Source organism: Chelonia mydas, chromosome 1 (assembly GCF_015237465.2).
Source record: "Chelonia mydas isolate rCheMyd1 chromosome 1, rCheMyd1.pri.v2, whole genome shotgun sequence".
NCBI lineage: Eukaryota > Metazoa > Chordata > Testudines > Cheloniidae > Chelonia > Chelonia mydas.
This window is the reverse complement of record NC_057849.1, coordinates 223,037,512-223,062,652: the sequence shown is the minus strand read 5'-3', so window position 1 is coordinate 223,062,652 and position 25,141 is coordinate 223,037,512. Positions and strand designations below refer to the sequence as shown.

At 40.9% G+C, this 25,141-nt stretch overlaps 1 protein-coding gene across 1 annotated transcript in view; it reads left to right on the top strand.

Annotated features, from left to right (window-relative positions):
- Positions 1-23,275: 23,275 nt before the first annotated feature.
- PPARA (peroxisome proliferator activated receptor alpha) overlaps positions 23,276-25,141 on the top strand; it is a 75,449-nt gene continuing 73,583 nt past the window's right edge. The window contains 1 exon segment of the mRNA XM_007058252.4: positions 23,276-23,483. The gene's annotated coding sequence lies outside the window, so the exon portion shown is untranslated.

Here is a 25,141-nt window from a genome sequence, read left to right as displayed (position 1 = left end):
TTGTAAAACTAGGCAAATATCTAGATGAGCTGATGCACCCCCTGGAAGACCTTTGTGTACTCTTGGTTGAGAACTACTGACCTAAATTATCATAAATGTATTAAAAACACAACAATTTTTAGGCTGGATCATTATTTAAAAATTGTTCCATTAAGTCATTGTAGCTCAGTTGTCAGTAGGACATCCTCAATTACTTTCATAGTTGCTGAGTCCAAGTGACTGTGCAATACTTGAAATATCAGAGTTTTGACAAAGTACTGGATGAAATTCATCCTTCTTGCCACTGTATTGGAGTGCATGACGTTACACCAGAAAGTAATATAAATTGTAAGGTGTGATTAAAATACTATATTATATAGTCCAGTGAACATCATGTCCTCCCTTTTGACTTACTTAAAGCTTTTGAGGTGGTTGAACAAGATGGGGAAGAGTCTTTTGGGCTCAGGTTTGAGATGTAACAGAAAAGGATTTGAGGAGATCTGCATCCATTTGCTTGCAAAACTTAATTTGAACCACTAGATGGCAAAATAAGTGTTTAACATCACATTAGGCCTGAAACTGCCACCCGTACTCCAATTGAGAAGTCCCTTACTCCGCAAGCTGTCCCAATGATTTCACTGTGATTACTTATGGAATAAGGTACTACTCAAAATGAACAACAGTGACGGAATCTGACCCTGTCTTAATAAAGTGCCAGCTAAAGTTCTCAGAATCTTGCAAAGACAACTAATATCCATTTACACTAAGTAAATCACAATTAAAGCACCAAAAACTGAACTAAATATTAAAAAGTAAGCAAACAGCATAGTTATAAATAGCAAAGACATGGCGTGGGAGGAGGTAGATCTGACAGTGAGTCAAATAGAAAACTATCACTTCAGAACAAATGTTTTAAAGTGAAAAGCAATGCACAGAGTGGGATGTCCATGAGTGGTTAATCTCACACTTCCACACAGTCTCTAGTCTGTCCTCCCAAGTTTCCTCGTGGTTGATGGAGCTAGAAGGGTGAATTCCACAAAAGCAAGCTATGGCACAAGAATCACAGGTTAAGGCTCACTAATCTGTGAAAATATGCCTTACCAAAATGACACTACACATCAGTTATTAAAAGTAATTTATCAGATAGGATACATGTATCCCATCGATATTAGAGACTGGACCAAACCAAGCCCTGGTTCCAAACATGCTCATCTTTGGGGAGCCTGAATCCAAATGCTCCACTTTATAAGGGTCATAATCAACATTTCAGAATCAGTTTTGGTTTTTCAAAAAGGTTAGATCAGGATTTGAACTCTAGCTAAAAATTAGAGAGATTTTTCAGCTGTTCATGTGAGCAAAACTGGGAGCAATTCATTACTAACAATTTTTAATGTTTTACCTTACTGGATCAGCTGTAGGGTATCTTTTTATGTAGTATTGACTAAAGAGTGACATGAACTATAATTAGAGCCCTTCATTTTTGGTTTTTATTTTATTTAATTTTTCTTGGAAAGTTATTGGTGTTTATTACAACAACAAACAGCTGAAAATTGGTGGGGGAAAAAACTATTCATAGTTTTTCTGGGTACATATCGGGGCTTATTTTGGTGGATGGAAGGACCAGGAGGGAAAGTATTCAGTAGATTAATGCTTTGATTAATGGAATTCAGTGTGGTTTGCTGCAGAACTAAAACAGAACTCAAAATACAATGCCACCTCAGAGTTTAAGAAAACAATATAGCTCGAAGCCCCAAACAAAACTTTTCATTTGACTAAACAGTTTACTGTTGTAGACTTAGAACTATTAGCCTATACATATTTACATATTTAATAACTGGGCCCAATATTTAAAAATATTTATAAACACTCCCGGCTTTACGTGAAGTCCTTCAGTGTAATTTCCAAAAAGATAGGCTAGGTTTGCAGCAATCTTTAAGGAGTCTTTTCCAAGGTCCATTCTCCTTCAGTCTTGGATGTAGTCAAATTTCAAAAATACTCTTTGCACATCAGCTGAGCCAAATGGGACACTGAGAATGTGAGAGGCAGCACAGCTCAAAATTGGAAAGTCAGTGTGGTGGATTTTCCAGAATTCAAGAGGAGTGATGGAGCAGTTGTCTGGGGAAGGCATTGCCATGAGGGAACAGAATTCACTTTACAATTTTGCACTTTCTTCATTAGAAGCCACAAAGGGAGTGATTATATGAGCGTACTCGTTAAACTGATCAGCTGATGCCACACTTTTACGCTGACAGTCAAACAGCACAATGACTTTCCAGAATAATGATTCGCTGTGAAAACTTCAGGGTACATATTACAAGTGACAGTAGCTTCCCACTTCTTTGACAGCTCTCCATAAAAATTTTTGAAAGCTTTTGCAAGATTGTCCTGCCAGTGACTGGCAACATTGACATGAAAAGATTTGTGTTTTCTGGAATCTCCCCAGATGTGCTTTTACAAGAAAGTTCTGCAGAGATACTGATAACCAGAATGCCGTACACCTCTGTATTAGAAAATGTGCTATCTGTTAAAGCATTGGATTCCAATTTCTTCTGTGCTTTATGTAGTGGTTGAAGTGTTTCAATCAGTTTTGTATGAAGGCTTTGCCTAATTTCTTGCACAGCTGCTTGAGATTTCGACTTTTCCACTGTCGAATGCTTCACGATAATAAGCAGTAACAAGAAGGGTTTCTACAGGTATGTTAGCAAGAAGAAGAAGGTCAGGGAAAGTGTGGGACCCTTACTGAATGGGGAAGGCAACCTAGTGACAGATTATGTGGAAAAAGCTGAAGCACTCAATGCTTTTTTTGCCTCGGTCTTCACAGATAAGGTAAGCTCCCAGACTGCTGCACTGGGCAACACAGTATGGGGAGGAGGTGAGCAGCCCTCAGTGGTGAAAGAACAGGTTAAGGACTATTTAGAAAAGCTGGACATGCACAAGTCCATGGGTCGAGATCTAATGCTTCCAAGGGTGCTGAGGGAGTTGGCTGATGTGATTGCAGAGCCATTGGCCATTATCTTTGAAAATTCGTGGTGATCCAGGGAGGTCCCATACAATTGGGAAAAGGCAAATATAGTGCCCATATTTTAAAAAGGGAAAAAAGAGAACCTGGTGAACTACAGACTGGTCAGCCTCACTTCAGTCCCCCAAAAAATCATGGAGCAGGTCCTCAAGGAATCCATTTTGAAGCACTTGGAGGAAAGGAAGGTGATCAGGAACAGTCAACATGGATTCACCATTGGCAAGTCATGCCTGACCAACCTGATTGCCTTCTATGATAAGATAACTGGCTCTGTGGATATGGGGAAAGTGGTGGATGTGATATATCTTGACTTTAGCAAAGCTTTTGATACGGTCTGCCACAGTATTCTTGCCAGCAAGTTAAAGAAGTATGGATTGGATGAATGGACTATAAGGTGGATAGAAAGCTGGCTAGATTGTCCGGCTCAATGGGTTGTAATCAAAGGTTAGGTGTCTAGTTGGCAGCCGGTATCAAGCGGAGTGCCCCAGGGGTCGGTCCTGGGACAGGTTTTGTTAGACATCTTTATTAATGATCTGGATGATGGGATTAATTTCACCCTCAGCAAGTTCGCAGATGACACTAAGATGTGGGGAGAGGTAGATATGCTGGAGGGTATGGATAGGGTCCAGAGTGACCTAGACAAATTGGAGGATTGGGCCAAAAGAATCTGAAGAGGTTCAACAAGGACAAGTGCAGAGTCCTACACTTAAGACGGAAGAATCCCATGCACCGCTACAGGCTGGGGACTGACTAGCTAAGCAGCAATTCTGCAGAAAAGGACCTGGGGATTACAGTGGACGAGAAGCTGGATATGAGTCAGCAGTGTGCCCTTGTTGCCCAGAAGGCCAACGGCATATTGGGTTGTATTAGTAGGAGCATTGCCAGCAGATCGAGGGAAGTGATTATTCCCTCTATTCGGCACTGGTGAGGCCACACGTGGAGTATTGCGTCCAGGTTTTTGTCCCCCCCACTACGGAAGGGATCTGGACAAATTGGAGAGAGTCCAGCAGAGGGCAACGAAAATGATTAGGGGGCTGGGGCACATGACTTATGAGGAGAGGCTGACAGAACTGGGGTTATTTAGTCTGCAGAAGAGAAGAGTGAGAGGGATTTGATAGCAGCCTTCAACTACCTGAAGGGAGGTTCCAAAGAGGATGGAGCTAGACTGTTCTCAGTGGTGGCAGATGACAGAAGAAGGAGCAATGGTCTTAAGTTGCAGTTGGGGAGATCTAGGTTGGATATTAGGAAACACTATTTCACTAGGAGGGTGTGAAGCACTGGAATGGGTTACCTAGGGAGGTGGCAGAATCTCCATCCTTAGAGGTTTTTAAGGCCCGGCTTGACAAAGCCCTGGCTGGGATGATTTAGTTGGTGTTGGTCCTGCTTTGAGCAGGGTACTGGACTAGATGACCTCCTGAGGTCCCTTCCAACCCTAATATTCTATGATTCTATGATCCATGCCTTCTGAACATGCTGTGCAGCAACATACAGACTAAACCATCTTGTCGGTACAACTGGAATGCTGCATTCAAACGCGATCCCTTCACAAACGTCAGAGAAGAGGTTTTTTTGTTTTACTTGAATGCTTGACAACTCCACCAGCATCTATTATGAACTTTTTTAAATCAGCCATTCTGGGAATACCTGTTGCATGAGAGACTGCAACGAGCAGCAGGTGAGCAGGTGAGCTGGGTAAGACAAATGAAGCAATTCAGGTTTTTCATTCAGCTTTACGTCTTGTGATACAGACTTTCGTGTTCTTCCCATTTTAGTGTGTCAAATCTTTAAACCATTATCTACTAACAGCTTGAAATATGTACGTTCAGATGTGCATGTACTTCAGAGCTTGCCTGCTTGCCTGTTTTGTTTATTGTGTATCTTGTAGACTAATACATAGCCTTACTTCAATAGGCAGCATTTCATATACACGCAGACTAATGTAGTATCGTAATACATATATCTCATGTAGTGTGTTGTATTTTCCTAATAAAGCAAGTTATTATTTATATATTTGAATGATACAAAAGTAGGGTGAAAATCAGAAAAAAAACAAATAATACTTTTTATAAAACCTAGGATTTTTTGGTAGAAATCAGTTTAAACTGAAAATGAAGGGGCTTAACGATAATGAAAATCCTTTCCCAAAGATTTCATTCTAATAATAAATTTGATATAGGACATAATCTTTCTCTCCTTTTCAGTTTACCTCTGTTAGAATGGAATCTAATAAAAACACATGAGGTTATCTGGGAGCTAAATCCATTTGTAGAAGCTGCTTGGCATCCCCTCTGGATCATTACATTATTAAAAAGCAAAACTAAAAGACTGCAGGAGAATAGCAAAATGGTTATAGGTTATAAGAATTAATAATCCTTTCCCATAAAACAGAGAACACCGTATTAGAAATACAGTACATTTGACTTTCCTTTTGACCTACTCACCAAGGAAAGTTAGAAAATGAATATTGATGTTACCAACTATACAGGACCAAACACTGAAGAATCTGGAGGTATGGCCTTTATAATGCCTAGCATTAAAATGTATTATTTAGGCATGAAATTCACCTACTGTGCAGAGGGCCAGCTCAAGGCAATATGTATGTCTCTCCTAGGGCCTATGTAGGGTAGCTGTGGATGGAGCAGCTATGCAAAAATTAGTTGTGCCCCCTGTTATGCTGGCAAACCAGATACCAGCTCATGCCAGGTTCCCTAGACTTAAATTGAATACTGAAAAATGAATAGCTGAAAACCTGTCTGGCTCACCTTTGTGTTAGTATTGCTAAAATAATACTAGGTTTATGAAAATGTGTTTAGATTTTATGATATGCTTGTAAGTTGCTGCATGCATGAATCTCACTTAAAACATGGGATACAGATACTATAAGGTAATATTTAGTTTGCTCTGTAACCATAAAAGTTATTCTGAAACTGTAAAAGTACCAGGAAAGAAGTGTTACCAAGTGTGAAATACTAGTTTATCACAGGAGGTGTTATCTCCAGCCCAACAAAAGAAGGTCCATAGACACCCGACCAGACAAACCATTGTGGAACATCACACGAAAAAAGACTGTTGATTGCTCCCCTCATGCCCATGAAGAGGAGACATGCATGAAGACTCATCCCATCAGCTTGAATTCTGGGAAAAGAGAATAAAAATCTCTGACAGGAAGAAACTGGGTCTTTATGCTGCTTGGATTCTGAGAGGCAAGGCTTACTAAGCATAAGCAAAAGATCACAAGTGCCTGGCTTGGCTTAGCCCTAAAGGACATATAGAGCTCGCTTATTACAGCAACTTCTATCACCTTTTGGAGCCTAAGACTGTCACTTATTTGTGTGTGTGTTTACCTGCTTTAACCTTATAAATAACTCTAATTTATTTTTCTTAGTTAATAAATCGTTAGTTTACTATACGATTGGGTACAAGTGTTGTCTTTGATATAGGATCTAAGGTGCAATTGACTCATAAGTGACTGGTCCTCTGGAACGGGGAGTGACCTGAATATTTGTGGGTTGGTTTTTTTGTTTTGTTTTTTGTTTTTTGGGGGTGGGGTGTAAGGGACCATCTATCACAAAGGCAAGCTTACCAGGATAGCAAGATACATCAGGGTAGCCCAGGGGACTGTCTGTGACTCTATGTTAAGGTTGCTATAGTGCCTGAGGAGTTCACACTTGATGCTTGGTTGGTGACATGTAAGTACTGTACAGAACTCACAACCAGTTTGGAATTTGTGCCCTGATTTGTAACAGTCTGCCCTGAGGTTGGTACTCACGTGCGAGAGCCACTCCAGATAGCATATAGCAGGGGTGTTAAGCTATGAAGCATTCCTCTGCACCATCTCCCAGACCTCTGCAATAGGGCTGGGTTTCGAAAGGATGCCAAATCTATGGTTGTAGAGGACCTCTGGGATCACCCCAACACCTTTTAGGACTAGGCCTAAAATGTAATTTAAAAAAATTAAAACAATTTTGGTAGCAATAGCTGCAAAGTGCTGAATTTTTTTTCCCTTTACAAATGCATCCTTTAGTGCAAGAAAAGACTTTGCAATCATTTATAGCATTTTGTAAGTGGCGTTGCATTTACCAGCCTAAACAAGATTTGGCCACTGAAAATCTATAACTTAAAGACCAAACTATGGATCTTTATCTCCAATGTTATTTCTGTTGTAACATAAGGGTATGAAAGCCACTAAAGACACGGATAGATACCTAAATGCCCTTGAAAGCAAATGTCTTAGTAAAATACTATGTATTAAATAGAATGTATATAACAAATTATGAGATTTGTCAGAGATTCAACAACCCCTTATATCGAAAGTTATCCAGATAAGAAAATGGAAATATTTGGGATGTGTTGAGAATGAAGCCAGAGCATCTGCCCTGGCAAGCATGCCATCGGGCAGCTGGAGGAATGTGCAAAAGAGGCCGACTAAAAGAACCCCTCTGTCAAACAGTAGTTAGTCAGAGAGAATGTATGGGCCTTGATATGCAAAGAGCAGCCCAGGATAGACAGGGATGAAAGACTCTGCTTGTTCATGCCCTAAGCAGTGTTTGATTGTATAGGAAGGATTCAGAGTATCTCAGTTCAGGGTGTGCATTCATAGGTATGAACACCTCTTGGGTGCATTCATGAAATGTCTGAAGATGTCTTAATTACACAAGCAGTATGGATATATTTGATCACCTACATATAGTGGACAATCCATTCCCTGTAGTAATACTTGGCACTTAAAAACTTTTGACACACTTAACATTTATGGATAAATTGTCCCACGGCCCCTTATCAGATGGTATTATTATTATATTTTAGACAGGGAAACCAAGGCACAGAGAAGTAAAGTGACTTGAATAACACAAGAGCAATGAGAACACAGGGATTCCTGGCTACCAATGATGTGCAGACTGCACAACCACTCTACATATAGAAATGTTTAGTAAAATCTACAATATTGTAAAGAAGTTTAAAATCTTATTGAATTGCCTGACCCATTATAGTATTTACATATGAAGTACTGTGCCTTAACAACCAAAAAACAAGTTGTAGTTATTGCCAAGTGTCTGTCACAATATTTTTCATATAGTTATTAAATGGGGCATTGCTGTTCTTTTGGGAGGAAGGGTATGTAGGGTATCTTGGAATAAGGCATCTTAGAATTGGGCAGCTTTAATGTACCAAGGCCAACAATGTAAAAATATATCCTTGTGTGTGTCTGATAACTGCAAGGCTTTCACAAGAGAAAGCACAGGAATCTAACTATAAATAGCAACTTAGCTAAAAATAGACAGAACTGGCAGGCTAGTTTGTGAACAGGAGCAATGTTAATATGCTCATCAGCTATTGGAAAAAATCCAAACTGGAAAAGGAAAGCTGCAGTGCAACACTTCCTCTGCCTGGAAAAATGATCAGGAGTGGCTGAACAAATAGGTCCAGAAAAGTTTTTGTTATCCGGTAGTAGTGGCCAGATTAAGGACAGTGATTGTACCTGTTGATAAAATCAAAATGTAATATTGCAGATAACAGCTCCTCCCTGGGATTATTTTTCCTTAATCCTTAATTATAAAGTAATAAGGTAACGGACAGGTTAATTCATGCATTAACTTTAATTTCAACTGAATTCAGCAATGACGACTGATAGCAGTGAATCCAAAGCAAGTTAGAGTTATGTTAACTGGGCTGATTCAGCCCTTTTCCCTCAACCAAGAAGTGTATTAAGCTAAAGCAAACCCAGGACACTTTTACTTTTGAATGAGAGCCTCCACACAGGGGCCTGATGCACTTCAAACTTATGTTTAGTTAATTTGCATTAATTTCCTGGGTAGAGAAGCTCTTAGGTGTGCTGGGCCTAGGCCACTGAGCACCCTGAAGATAAGGACAGAGACTTTGAACTTGACTCAATAGACATAATAGAACTTGACTCTTTGGAAACCTTCTGAATGAAAAGCACTAGAGAAAATATTCTGTTAAAACAAAATCCAAGTTATGGAACAGAAGAGTTCTACCGTATAATGAAGTTAAAAAAAAAGTCATATCAGGCTAAGTTCACTGTTTAAATGGCTGTTCCTAATGTGACCAAAAATAGAGTCACGTAGGAAATGCCATTTAAACAGTCAAACTAAACAATATACAACTGGGGCTAACCTGAATTCTTTCCCCCAGTTCAGAAGTCAGGCATGGATTTATAAACCTTAGGAGAGATTTACACCTTAATTATGACTTGTTTAATGTGATCATTTAAATGGCTAAAGTTTTTCTACCATGGTTATTTTTTTATAAAAATCACATCTTTGTATGACTAAACTGGCTTGCTGTTACATGGATTGTTTAATGTGTGAAATAGTTTGGATCAGATTAACATTTCTTTTCCACCTGGCTTCAGGAAATGGTTATTTTGTGAATTAAAATAATTTATTTTTAATTCCCAAAATAAAGTTTTAAAAGTTGATATTGTTAGAGCAATGCCCCAGATTCCCCACCACCGTCATCTTCTTACCTAAGTTCCCTCTAAGCTGTGTGGCCGCGCAGCAGCCATGCAAGTACTCAAGGCTGCGGCATGGAGCGATTCCTCTCCCCTAGCCAACCCAGCCCAGCCAAGAACCTGCTGCGGCCAGGGGAGACGTGCCCCCAACCCAGCCCTGGCCCAGACCTGTCACAGCCATGGGAGAGGTGCCTCTTCCACGGACCCAACCCAGCCCCAGCCCGGACCTGTCGCGGCCAGAGGAGAGGCACCCCTCGCACGGTCCCAACCCAGCCCTGGACCTGACCTGTCACAGCCATGGAAAAGGGACCCCTCCCCACCAGCCCAGGTGCTGCTGCAGGAAGAAAGAGCTGGGGGAGTCCTCTCTCCCCACCATAGCCCTGTGGCAGCTTGTACCCCAAACCCATCATCCCCGGCCCCACCCCAGTGCCCACACCCCCAGCCGGAACACTCACCACTCCCCCCGGCAACCCAACCCTCTGCCCCAGCCCTGAGCCCCCTCCCACACTCCGAACCCCTCAGCCCCACGAATTTTGTTGTGGGCATCAATATGGAGGTGATGTGTCACACACGGTGCACATAACAAAACACTGCTTCTTACATACATGAAATTAAATATGTGGCTGGTCTGAAGATTCCAGAGTTCTATAATAGATAACATGTATTCATATAGAAACTTATGGAAGAATCTTTTGGCTTGAAACCTCAGAAAAAAGTTTGCACGTGTAAACTGACGGCTGAAGGCCGCCCAGAGGATTCAGGGGGCCTGGGGTCTTTGGCGGCAGGGGTCCTTCCGCTCCGAGTCTTCAAGGCACTTTGCCGAAGACCCGGAGTGGAAGAAGCAGTGGCGGGTCCTTCACTCCGGGTGTGTTCGGTGGCACTGAAGGACCCCCTGCCGTCGAAGTGCTGCCAAAAACTCTCGTGGGGGCCCCTGAAAACTCTCATGGGGGCTCCTGCGGGGCCCGGGGCCTAGGGCAAATTGCCCCACTTGCCACCCCCCCCATCTGGGCGGCCCTGGAAAAACAATATTGTTGTTTTCCACTGTTAGGGATTTAATATTTGGATTAGCCAGCCAATTAGTAAACTAATGAGCCTTGTTTGTAGAAGAGCTACTGTATTTTTAGCACAATAGGAAATAAGGCTCCAGTGTACCAAGGGCACAGTGTACTGTGAATTTCTATTGGGAAAGTTTTAAATGACAGTATGGCATGGGGTGGAGATGTGGCCTCATCGGAAATTGAGTTACTTTTGACTACACTAAGTAAATTCTCTTCATAAGGACATGTAAAACCTTTTAGAACATTCCTACATAATGCACATATTTCTTAAACTGAGTTAGTCTCTCCAGACTCACAAATAAAAGTCTCACAGAGAAAATAATGGGATTCTGAACACAGTAATTTTTGTATTTAAATGTATTTACTTCCAACTGACAAAGCCATTTGCAAGGTCAGGTCTCTACTCCATTCCACAGTTTCATTCCGTTCTGTCCTTCATTTCCCAACAAGCTCAAAACTCTCTTGATCCTTCCCCTTATTTAAAGCATGCATTATAGCTATTAGTGTTTATAGTTACCACTAGAGGTCATATGTTTACCAGTGTCATTAGTTATCAATACCATACTGTTTGAAAATAATACAGCTACAAGCTAGTTAAAAGAAAAGGAGTACTTGTGGCACCTTAGAGACTAACAAATTTATTTGAGCATAAGCTTTCGTGAGCTACAGCTCACTTCATCGGATGCATTCAGTGGAAAATACAGTGGGGAGATTTATATACACAGAGAACATGAAACAATGGGTGTTACCATACAGACTGTCACAAGAGTGATCACTTAAGGTGAGCTATTACCAGCAGGAGAGTGGGGGTGGGGAACCTCTTGTAGTGATAATCAAGGTGGGCCATTTCCAGCAGTTGACAAGAACATCTGAGGAACAGTGGGGGTTGGGTGGGAATAAACAAGGGGAAATAGTTTTACTTTGTGTAATGACCCATCCACTCCCAGTCTCTATTCAAGCCTAAGTTAATTGTATCCAGTTTGCAAATTAATTCCAAATCAGGGCAGTCTCCCCACTGTATTTTCCACTGAATGTATCCGATGAAGTGAGCTGTAGCTCACGAAAGCTTATGCTCAAATAAATTGGTTAATCCCTAAGGTGCCACAAGTACTCCTTTTCTTTTTGCGAATACAGACTAACACGGCTGCTACTCTGAAGCTAGTTAAGTTTGTCTTACATATGCAAAGGTTATGAACTGCACCTTTAAGAGTTAGAATATATAACAGGAGACTAGAATTCAAAGAGTTAGCAGAGCAAATTCTTATGGACCCGTGATTTCACTGCAATTTCTCTCTGTTCTTGGTGTCTGCATCCATTCACAGTACCTCACTCTCTCTCTCTCCCAAGGGGACTACATTAAACAGAGGCCCAAGGAAGCCTTGGTCTCTCTGTAAAGTTTTAAAAACAAGATAGACTAGCTTAATTCAAAAAATCTATAGTAATCATTCAAACCACCAGGCGAATAACCATATTTAGCACTTCTGTGATAATTTGAATCATAACTACTGTTGTAAGCTGCCATATTTTGCATCATTACTGTAGTCCTGGGGGTCAATTGTCCATTGCCATCAACCTTGTGTAGTGATTTACACCAGTGCAAAGTAGGTATAATACCCATGATAATGGAGAATTATGCCCCTTGATTTTTACAAAGTAGAGCTGTTGTGACTGATAGACTAGCTAATAACGTGTTCAGAAGTGAGTTAGAGAAACCAAGAACTGAGTTTACTAAAATAAGATTAATTAGACCAATTAATTGAAGCAGCACAAGTAGGTGACAGATCATTGCATCTGTGTCTGATTCTATATGAATTCCACCCACACTATACTGCTCCTGCGAGACATCAAGCTACAAACATCATACACTCTTGAAAAAATATTCATTGAATGGTCACATGCTGATGTCACAGGTATTTATTAGGCACTCTAGTCAATTTGAGAGAGACAAGGTGGCAAATCTTTTATTGGACCAACTTCTGTGGGTGGGAGAGACAGACTTTCAAGCTTACACAGAGCTCTTCTTCAGGTGTAAGCTCGAAAGCTTTTCTCTCCCACCCACAGAAGTTGGTCCAATAAAAGATATTACCTCACCCACCTTATCTCTCTAATGTCCTAGGAACAGCTACACCAACACTGCATGCAGTCAATTTAATACAACTACAAAAACAACTAAATATATCCAAATGAATAATGTTAAAAAATCCCTCTCCCACCAAAAAGAAAAAGCTTCTTCACATACATAGCTCTCCCAGGAAAAGTTTTGCTACATGAGTGCCTTCCACAAATCTAAGCAAAGGTAGGATTTGTTTCTTTCTATGGGAAACTTCATTGAGAGGAACGATCAGTCATCTTTGCTAGTTAGTAATTAAGTAAACAGCTGAGCCAGATAAGTTTTTGCTTTCCCAAAATGGCTTCTACTGCTAAAGTCAGAGAGGAAAAAGCTCTAGGCTTTCTGGACAGAGGGATTTCCATGTTTATAGTACGGTTCTCGTAGTACTCTGAATACTTCATAACTAGTTCCAAGGATTGCCATCATTCTTTTTATTTGTTTCTTTCAGGCTAAAGGCTCCCTTTGCCTCTGTAGGATATTTGGGAAAGAGGTGAGGGAATCCTTGCCCATCTTCTTTTAGACCCCAGCTCTCCTTGAAATGGCTTCTGAGGGGGTCCACCTGGTACGTAAGCTGCACAAATATCATCCATAAGGACAGTCTTTGAAACTTACTAATACTCTTTCTCCTGCACTAACTTTTCTCAGAATGTAATAAGTTTCCATACAGGGGACAGCCATTATGGTCCTTTTAGGAGCTTAACTTGTTCATTGGTGTAAAATGCACCAGGAATACATTTTAAAGCTAGCTTGTAGATAGCTTTGAAATGCAAAATTTGGACCTGCAATTCAACCCCACACTTCCATCCAAAGTTCAGGGGTATCTGGATCTGGGTTTTTTTAATCCAGGGTCATCTCTACTTAAACATCATGAAGCAAGAGACAAAGGACCCGATTCTCTTCCCACGCCATAACTTCACAGACTTCAGTGGAATTCCTCCTGATCTTCACTGGTTTCAGTGAGTGGAGAATCACTCCCAAAAAGAAAGAGCGAGAGGGACTGCAGGGTAAAGACATAGGCCAAAATTTTCAAAAGTAACTCCTCATTTTTGGGTACCAGCTAGAAAATGCCTTAAAGGGGACTGAACGTCCACCCTCTGAAAATCAGACCCCTTCAATATCTATCAATTTGGGGAGACAAAATTACTATCTGCTTTTGAAAATCTTGACTACAATGTATTGTCTGTAACTTTTTAATTTCATCATTGATTTAGGCCTCTGAGGGAGATTGATTGAAGCGTATTTAAGTGGGCCAATATTTGAAAGAGATACTTGGTGAAAACAAGTATTTATTCCATTAGCCTCTATGTTATAAGGGAATATAGACCAGGAGGCATCATTCCACTTCCCTAGATTGCCAAAGCTCTTTCTCAGTTGTCTGAGTCTTAAAGCTTGCATTTCACTTAATAGAAACCTGCCTGTGAGCCCACCAGAGTTTTCATATTAGTGCATGGATGAGTGAAAACTGTGCATGATCCTCATTCCTGCTGTGTTTACTTTAACAAATAATTATGGGTTCTTTTACCTTTACACCACACTAATTTTTATTAAAAAATACAAACCACATAATTTGTGTAGGCGCTCTGATGTTCCCAAATAGTTCTGAAGTTTCTGAATCTTAGCCACAGCTGTATTATTCACAGTTGACCCTTGGCCATTTTGTTAGAAATTTTAAGCCTATTTCATAAGGCAAATCAAGTATGTGTCCACTTCATTCATTTCTTGGAGTTATAGTTTCCAATAGAGTCTGGCAGAGGAGGAAAGTAGGGAATAGGGGGATAGGGTTAAACGGCAAAATGTATGTAAAGATTTCAAAATCGAATTTATCCAAAATTCAGGAGTTTAGCTCTTAAAAGATATGGAAGCCAAATCCAAATTTGAAGTTTGTTGGTGTCTGGACCCCTCTCTTAAAACCAAAAATACTGGAGGGAAGGAAACTTGCTTTTTCTCCCAACAATTCTGCTCCTGAGAGATGCTGAGCACCCACAACATTCACTAAAGTCAACTGGAGTTATGGGTGCTCAGCACCACTCAGAATCAGGCCGTAAATGAGGAGGGGAGTGAAAATGTGTAAGAGGTGAATCATAAACCCTTTTTGCTAGACTCTTCTCTCCTAGCCAATGAGTTCAGGAAGGAGGAAAAGTCACAGAAATAGAGCTGCCCAGATCACTTCCTACCAGGGAGAAGGAAACACTATTTCCAGAGCGGGTAGAAACTTTTTGAACTTGTGTGTGTGTGTGCATACGTGTGTGGTGGTGGTGGAAAGGAACAACTCCCACAAACAAATACCCCGTCCTCCGACACCTCCCACCCCGTTTTTTTCCCGAAAATGAAAACTTGACCAAAAATTTCAATTTTTGGTTTTCCCATTTCTCCCAGGATCATAATGAAAATAGGAGAACTTAATGGTCTTTTCATCTTATCCAGTCTCCCAATTTTTTTAAAACATGGTAAATATGCTCAACATGCTCTGATGCAATGTAACTGATGTTGCAAAAGTTGAGTTACTCAGTGCTGCTTACTTAATGCAAATATTTCTATTTGCAATGATTCACTCACTATTTCACAGAATGCCATGCTTAGCATAATTGTCCTGCTACTATTCTGAACTACCTACTGGTAATTCCAGTAATTGGTACTACATATTTACCAGGTAGTATAGTACGACATTTTATGATATGCAGAAACTGTTGGGCATTTTGAGTGGGATTTTTTTGGCTGCCTCTCAGCTTTCTGACATGAAGGTTTGTCTGCTCTGAGGATATCCCTACTGGAGTGGCTACAGGAGAGTACACCTATCTCTAAGTTAATGTTATTGACGGGTGACTGTGTTCTTATTCTGAAGTTAAGGTGAAAAGGGATTGTGATTAGTGGGGATACAATGCATGATTAGCTGAGATATTTTCTATGTAGTTTTAACTGGTTAGGGTGCTTTGCAACTTGTGACATCCAGTTTGTTTATAGTGTATTTTTTCCCCACCAAGATTTATTGGTTGTTTCTTGGCCTAACTTTTCTGGAGATAATTCTTTTTTATAATCAATGGCTCCTAAACAGCATAAATCACCAGAGAAATACTGCCAGCAAAAAACACATGAAAAATTTTTAAGAGTAGCATGAGTAGAATTAAGAAGATCTCAGCTATAAATATGTCCTCTGCAGTCCTCTGCAGTATCAGCATCAAATTTGCACCAGATGAGTATAATTAATGAGTTTAGCTTTAAGAGAATGAGGGAATTACTTTGATATTTTTTTAAATTAAAAGTTAAGTGTTTGCATTCCAAAAGTTGCAAAGCCCCTGTTTATCTAGCTAGATTTCTGATATTTTGTCCATAATCCTGGCATCAGAAGACTAACAGTCAATTGATTCTTTGCAAATGAACATCAATGTTTTTAAAGGAACAAGTTCACATGACAATTGAATGAAATAATATTAACACTGTCCAGTATTCTAGCTTAAGAAAATATCACAATCCAATTTAAACCAATAATTTTATAAATAAATCTCTTGATCTTTGAATATAAGGATTGAAAAAAGGTTTAAAGGGTGTTAACATAGTTATCACTTTACTAAATCTTGTAACAGTATATCATCTTCCAGCCTTCCAAGCTGCAGTAATGAGTAATGTAACAGTGGGAAAGAAACTTCATCACACATTTGTAACTTTTAAGTGTATTTTTCATAGAGACAAAATCTTGGCTTTTATTAAGAAGGAAGAAATAATAGCCTTTCAAGGGAAATATCTATTCATGTTCCCCAGTGTAGCAGGAGAAATGCAAGCATGTCAAAATAAACGTAATTTTCCTAAAAATGACTATTAAATTAGATGCTAAAATCACAATTCTCTGTCCAATAAAGTTATATATTTAATTAAGGAATGATTTTCACAAGCTATTCTGTGCGTGTGCTGATCACAGAATCAGGGTTTTAGAAGTTAAGTAGTGTTTATATATAGGCTTTGATACATAAAAAGGATCACTTGTATTAATATTTGTTAAATTATCAAGATAATATGGCCAAGATGATCTAACTGAAGATTTTGGGTTGACAAATAATGCTTATCTTTTGTAATTTTAATAGGAGAAAAGACATTTATAAAAATGCAGTTATCATGGTCTATAAATAGATTTACAACTGGAAATGTTTAGACTGAAATGTCTGGTAGGATCTATGTATTTTGGTCTGATTGATCAATATTATAAGTTATGATTTTGGGATAATTATCTTTTTCTTTGGATTTTGACCTATTATGTAAGTAGTCTTTCCTAATATATGCCAATACTTCCTGTTAAAAATGATTATTAATCTTGTATGGTTTGATGTGGTATATATATTTTTGAGGGTCACATCAAACCTTCACTAGGCAACTTGTGACCAAGGATAGCATCTTTGAAATATTTATTTTGTGTGTGTGCACATGCACATGAGTGTGAGTTTTTGTTTGTTGCAGTTCATTTTTATGTATTTATCTTTGCAGCTGGTAAACTTTTTTTAATGCTAGAACCTCCCAGGTATTTCAGACTCCTAGACTTTAAGATCAGAAGTGACCATTATGATCATCTACTCTGACCTCCTGCACATTGCAAGTCACAGGACTTCACCCACCCAAAAGTGACAGTGCTCCAGCAAACCCAGAGCATGGTTTTATTTTCCTATAGATGTTTTCATTTTGTTTTTTGGAACTGTAAATTTGCATTTATTTGTCTTTGCTGTACTCACAATAGCCTTCTCTCATGGAACCAGAAATAGAATAAGTCCCAATAGATTCACTAAAATCCTGTTCGGCTCAGCTTACAGAGTTCGCTACTAGGTCTCCAATGTTGGTACGGCACAATTTGAAACTCACCTTATTTTTTTTCTCCGAGGAGCAGCTTCATATTTTGTGTTGCCACTGTGCCTGGTATGTCTTTAGTCATCCTGTGCAACAAGTATCCTAACATTCCTCTTTCAAATTCCTCTTCTACTCATGTCTTTAAGTCAGCTTTCCATTACTGAGCCCCATTCTGTAAATTATCCATTAAAACGATTACATTAATTAGCTTTTTTTAAAGTGGTATTGACAAAATGTGCACATAATAAACACAACTCATAATCTTTCATGAGCCTTGTCCTCCCTCAATTTCCCATTCCTTTTGTTTGTTGTTATTCCTCACTGTGTTGAGCTTCATTTAGACTGCAGGCACCTCAGGACAAGATCTGGACTAAGTGCACAATTGTCAGTCCTGGTGCAAGTTTTATAGTTATCCAGACAATAAAGAGAAAAATAATGATAAGTTTAAAAATTAAAAATTTGTAATTACCCGGCTGCTGTTTCCAATATCCACAACATTCAACACTGTAGTAAGTTTTTCATCATTGTGGTCTTCTAAAGCTGTAAAGCCAAGGGAAAATGGTAACATAAATACCAAAAAAAAAATCATGGCGTACATTTAAACAAATTCTGATGTTGCAATATCTTTGTGAAAAAAGAAACTTGTGGAAACCTGCAACTTAGTTTGTAGGTTTATGAAGGACATGTCATAGTAAAATGAGTCAGGTGAGCATGATATAATCTTTCTTAGTATCAGAGGGATAGCCATGTTAGTCTGTATCCACAAAAACAACGAGGAGTCCAGTGGTACCTTAAAGACTAACAGATTTATTTGGGCATAAGGCTTTGTGGGTAAAAAATCCACTTCTTCAGATGCATGGCTCTCATAATCTTTCTTGGAAAGGTTTTCTTTTATCAGCACTGATCAGCCTTAAGACCATTTCTGATCTGATACACACCTGTATATTTGCTATACTGGGATAGTATTGCTTCCAAAAGGATTTTAGGACGTATAGGCATGCTCAATGTGCCTTTGCTCCATCTATATGGGGGGGGAAGAGAAGTTTTAGACCTACACTCCAATTATTTGCATATTCTTTTTGGAAACCATTGTGGCACATACCTACCTGATGCAACATGTTCCACACACTAGCTGACATAATCTGTGCATGAGGTTTCTCAGATTAATATTAGTAGGGACCTGTCTACAATGATTTCTACACATTTTACAACCAACTAGTGCAAGATTCAACATTTGAAGATGTCAGATGGAATATTAATTCTTCTAAAGTATTTTGGATACATTCACCAATTATTAACAATCAGACTTTTTTAAAACTTGTGACAGATATAATCTGGACAAAAATATTCATGTAAGAGAAATAACTGAATAAAATTTAAAATATATACATTGGAAAGAGTCTTCATTTCATTAAGTTGTGACAGACGAAAACCCCAGTAACAAAATGTTGCATTACAAATTGGTCAAATATGCTGATCTACATGCAGTTTGTGACTCTTGCAGTCACAAATTGGATATGAGAAATATATATAGTATTTCTGCTCATAAAAATGTTGGATATGCTGTTTAGACTCTGCAGTTCCTGCCAAAATTTAGCATTATGTGAGAAATAATCTATCTTACTTATGAGAGTCTTTGTTATGGCCAATTAAAGAAAATTAGGAAGCCCTGTCTGCACTAGACAACCAAAAAAGAGGCACATTGTATATTAAAAATGGATCTGCCACAGATTTGACAGAACAAACAGCAGCAAATAGTTTAGGTTGTGCTGTTCTTATAAAGCCCAGTTCTGCAAGGTGCTCAGCACCTTCTTGGAGCAGCCAGCACATTGCAAGTTTTTGCCAAGAAATGCCTGTTTTTCCCAATTATACACTTTTTGTGCAGAGTCCTGAAATTACTCTTTATTCTATATATTTCTATATCATTGTTTCAAGACCTAATACCTGCTACATTGTTGATTTTTAAAATTGCCATCAGAAATATTGTATTAGGGAGCTGCTGCTCGTGACCCAGTGGTTCAGGCTGTGTCAGGACCAGCCAAGTTATTAATGTTGGAAAATTGGCTAGTGCACAAGCCTAACCACTTGTTTCATAATGCGTTATAATATGTTGATCTGTATTAACTGACTACAACATTAAATATGGCTTATTAGCTCAATTCAGGTTTTCTTTTTAAATCGGTAAATATGTAGTGATTTCATTACTTTTAGTACTTAAATTTAATAAACATTTAGCTAATGGACTTTAAGGGTATTCAGTAGGTTAATAACATGTATTTAAACTCAAACAGGTACTTATCTGGTCAAATTAATAATCTGCACTGTCTCAGAAGTAAATTACAGAATTGACAATCTATAGGACTACATCTACACTTAGCTTTTTCTGAAATTTTCCTATGGTTGCTGTACAACTCCATTGATCAGAGCATTCATCCAGACTGGCCATCTAACCCTATTCAGAGAATGACATACTAAGGTTTCCTACAAGGTCAGTCAAGGAACTGAAAACGAGACCATCCCCATTGACCACAACTACCTTGGCAGATCAAAGGGGGAGAATCGGTCTCATTTTACTTATTTCATACATACAATCAACTCTTAAAAAACTAATATACTGTAATTTGTGGAAAACTTTAGTCAGCTTGGGTTGAATAAGCTATCCTTATAAGCTTAAAAAATAAATAGGACTGAGTAAAAAGCACATCAATTCAGATGTCTCTTTATGGAAATAGGCTCTGAACTTGACGTTGAGCAGAGCTGTGCCTGACAGAGAACATGGGAGAAAAGATGGATTTTAGCCTCTTTTACACTCCTTAATACTGGTGGTATCTGGATACTGGTTTGGCCCTGGGACAATTTAGAGCAGACTAAGGGTAGTGCAAAGGGTCATACTGGAGGCCAGGATGTGGCCCTTAATTTGTTAAAGTGCTTTGAAATTCTTTTGGGTGAAAAGTTCTATATTAATGTAAATATTAGTGTTTTTGTTAACATCTACACTCTATTTATATGACTTTTTTAATATAAACAAGCATTTTCTGACAGCATTTTAACTGTTTTTACTCTTTATCAGTTCATATCACTTGTACTTTATCTATTATCATTTATTAAACAGTGATAGAAGAAAATCCCCAATAACAAAATGTTGCATTACAAATTGGTCAGATATACTCATCTACATGCAAACTAAGGCTCCAATTCTGCAAAGTTACACACGTTTAACTTTACTACAAGTAGTCCCACCAAGCACAATGCATGAACAGTGGTAAAATTAAGCATGTAAATATGTTTATGCAGGATGGAGGCCAGAGTACTCCATAATTGAAAGAATAGGCCAAATTTTCTTCCCTTGTACACGAGTGTAAGTCCATCAAAGCCATTGAATACAGGGAGAAAGGCGGTCAAAGAATAATAATTTTCATATAGGAAAAAAAAACAAAAAATGCAATAATTGGAATAAAAACATTGTTAAAAGTTTTTCTTTGGGATACCTGTTGTCATGGATGTACAATGTAATTATATGTTGTTTGCAGTAGCTGTGTTGGATATGAGAGACACAAGATGGGTAATATCTTTTATTGGACCAACTTCTGTAGGTGGAAGAGATGGGCTTTTGAGCTACAAAGAGCTCTTCTTCAGATCATATGTGTAGCTTAAAAACCTGTCTCTTCCACCAATAGAAGTTGGTCCAATGAAAGATATTACCTCACCAACCTGGTCTCTCTCAGTATATTTATAAACATGGTCATGAGATTTTAATAATACAAATGAAACAATCTCACAACAACATAAAACTACACAATAGCTTGTGAATACTTTTTATGTTTGGTTCTATTTTAATGATTTCTCCAATTGTCCTAATAAATAAACAGCAATGACAATTAATTGTTGGCTTTTTTGGACCAGCTGCTGTATGTGTTAACTTCGTAAAGCAAATCAAGCTTTTCTTCCATTTCCAGTTGTCTAGAAGACTCCATCCCATCCTTAAAAAGAAAAGGAGTACTTGTGGCACCTTGTTAGTCTCTACAGATACAGACTAACACGGCTGCTACTCTGAAACATCCCATCCTTGCAGATGATGACCTGGCCTCACTTAGACACACGTTTGTCACTTTTCCTTTGGACTACAACAATGGCATGAAGCCTTCAGCCTTAAGAAACTCTAACTAGTACAGGATGTTGCAGCACCTCTTTTCAGCAACAAGGGTTACTCCTTCGCTTTCTACACTGGCTTCCCATAGAATATCATGTCAAATTCAAGGTCTCAAATTTTCTCTTAGTGGGGCTCAATGGCCGGGGTCCAGGATATCTAAAGATCGCCTAAAGCTTTGGGAGAAGGATTCTAGTCAACAACTCCATTTCTCAGGGACAGTGAAACTCTACAATAAGGGTAAAGCTGGCCTGTGAGGGAGACAGTACTTTCTTGGGGGGCTAGTCTGAGCTGGTCAAACAAACTCTCATAGGAACTAAGGATAATCACAAATCTCATTGACTTTTACTCCAAGTGCAAGATGCACTTCTTTGACCTTGCTTTCTCTCATATAAACACATAGCAAGGTGTACAACTAAAAACAAAAACAAAACCCTATGAAAATAAATCACTTCAGGCTTCATGCAATTCTCCCCTGGGAGAAAGAATGAGAGAGAGAGAGAAGGAACCATGTGTGACAGATATTAGTCACATCACTTTATGGATGTCTGGAAGACACTCGGATCCTACCGTGCCCAGGGCAGTATAGGAGCCTGAATAGATTAGAATAATCTTTGTTTATGACCTGCAGAGTTTGCTGGCCTTACTGCCTCATGTGAGTGTTTCATATCTGGCCACCAAGCACCAAAAATAGAACAGGCAGAAGGATGAGAGAGAAAGAGCTCAGATTTTGTTCCCACAGAGTACACACTGATTACATCTTTGCACTTATTTTTCCGGACTTAGTATGCCAGTTTTGTCTGCCTCTGTTAAAGTCTTTTTGGCAAATCTGTTTTGCCTTTGCTCTTCCCACTTCCTATATGGTTTGTTTTAGGCTGATGTATGTTGTTGGGGTATGTGGTATGGCTGGTGGGGGTTGTGTGCGAGTGGGTTGTATGCTTTGGTGCTTGTGCATGAGGGAGTGGGGGTTAGGGTGACTGGGTATCCCGACTTTATAGGGGACAGTCATGATACTCTGGGCTTTGTTTTCTATAAGCGCCCATTACCCCCACCCTGTCCTGATTTTTCACACTTGCTGTCTAGGCAACCCAGTGGGGATTGTTGGTTACATGGGACGCAGGGTGTCTGTCTGTACCAGACATTCTTTGTTTTAAAAAGAGCATGTGTGGGGGAGTGTGTGTAAAATAGCGTGGTGGGGGGGTGTTCCAGTTGTTTTCTGTAGAGTGGATGCTGGGCTTGGAGGGGTGTGATAGGCATGCTGAGGGTGTAGGGGGGCAGTGTCGCTGTGGTTTCTGGGTTACTGCACTGCCTAAGGGTGAGCTGTGCGGTGTGTTGCTGCGGGGCAGTGGCGTTGGAACAATTTGTATAGTGAGAGGGCTGAGAGCCATTGAACCAAACTGTAAACCCTGGATAAGATGGAAACTGCTTCAAGCCCGGGCGGGGGGGGGGGGAGGGTGCAGCCGCAGCCCTAGCTCCAGTACCAGTGTCTGGGGATGTCATGCGGGGCGGGGGGGGAACCGGGTTTCTGTGGAGAGGCGGGGGCTGGTCACACCACACAGGATCTGGGCTCCCGGCCCGGGACACTCCGTCCCCTCCTCCCAGTCGCTCCCCGCGCGCAGCCAATGGCAGGCGGCGGTGGCGGGAGGTGTGTGCCAGTGCCTCATTTCCGGTACCTGTCAGCCAGCCTCCCCCGACCCCGCGCGAGACGGGCTGGGGCTGGGGCTGGGGCTGTTCGGCTCGCGCGCGCCGGGAGCGGGGACGGTTGAGAGCGCGAGCCGCACTTCGCCTCCCCTAGAACTCTGCCGCCGACTCCTTCGCCTCCGGGACGTCCGAGGGGCCGCCGGCGCCGTGGCGGGGCAGCGGCGCTCACGGTACTCGCGGGGCAGCCTGGTTCCCTGGCTCGGGCTCAGGGGGCGGCCGGTACCGGGCTCGCCGTCTCCCCCCTGCCACGCGCGCTGCGGACGCCCGTGTTGTGGTGCGGGGGGGACGGGTCCGCGGCCCCTCCGCCGCCCCTCCGCCGCCTTGCCCTGTCGCGAGGGCGGGTGGCGCGTTCTCCCCACGGGGCGCGCGAGGCGGGCGGCTCGGGTGAGGTGGGGGGGGGGGAGGGGAGGGTTGCTCTCCCTATGAAAGTGTTGTTGTTCCAGGGAGACTTTGCCTTGGCCCCTGACAGCAGCCGCCGCGGGGTCACCCAGGTGTCCCGAGCCAGCGTCCCGCAGAGGTCGGCGCGTGTCCCTAGAGGTCGATGCAATGGGAGCGGGGGGGGGGGGGGGGGAGTTGCTGCTGCTTGGACGCGCCGCAGGGGGCTCCGTGCCGTGGCTGTCCCTCCGTGTTGCATCCATAAGTGAATGGCTCGGGAGGCGCCGTGTGCACCTGGGGGAAGGCGGGGGCTGGAGGAGGCTGAAGGACTTGGCGTGGCAGGTTTTGCTAGTGGCAGGAGTCGTGTGTGTCCGCCGTGTGAGTAGGTGGGGGGTCGGCGGGTCCTTGCCCTGCGTGTGCAACGTCAGCCTTAGCTGCTGCTAACCCCTGGGCCTGCTCCGGTGGTTTGACAAGAAAAACGCGTTCCTTGCTACCTGCGGGGCTGTCTGAGGGCTCAACAAGTGGAGGGGGGCTGTGGAAGTAGGCATTAAGGGGCTTGACTTAATCGTCAGGCTCCAGCTTGTCTTACGGGTGCCAAAAATCTCTCCATGGGGAGAGGAGTTGGACAGGATATGTCAAGTGGGATTATTTGGAATTAAGATGTTTGGGACCTCCACAGTACTCCAAGCCGCTGTCTGAATCCAGTGCAAGTAAGGAAACATGCAAAAGTTGTTCTTTTTTTAAAAAAGGAAAAAGAAAAACTGTGTGCGAGTTAGAGAATGTGTGTAGAATTTTTTCTTTTTCAATTTTTATTAGTAACTAAATTTTTATGCTATATATGGGATGGAGGATATCAACCAGCAGGTACAGTCCTGGTAAAATGTAGTGGGAGCTTCAGTCTGAATTTGGAAGGTATCCTCTGGAAACCACTGTCACACAAGGGTGCCAATTGTGGCTTTTGTGATATAGACCGAGAACATAAACTTATTGGTTTGCCTAAATAAGCCACCAAATAGCCATCAGATGTTAGTGACTTTTAATACAACCATATGGCCACTTTGATTTTGTGAGGATGGAAGTCTGAAACCAACCTTGGTCTCTTGCTAGCAATGTTTGAGAGCACTGCACAGGCAGCATGCTTGCTCCCTCCATGTAGGGAAGGAATACTTGAGGTAGTCACTTAAAGAAAAAAAAAAGAGAGAGAGAGAGTGTTGCCAAGATGTTGATGCCCGGAATTGCAATAATCACACTCTCTATAATCAGATGAAGTAGGGATTTTTGATTTCAGGATTTGCATGGTCAAATAGGTTAAGTTTTTATTCCCCCCCCCTCCCCATGTTACAATAGCAGCAAAATGCCCCCTTTTTCTTAAAAGGAGCTAGGAAGTTTAAGGCATGGAGCAGTGGCTGTGTTGCACTTGTGATTTCATATTGTCATGTTTTAATGTTTTCTG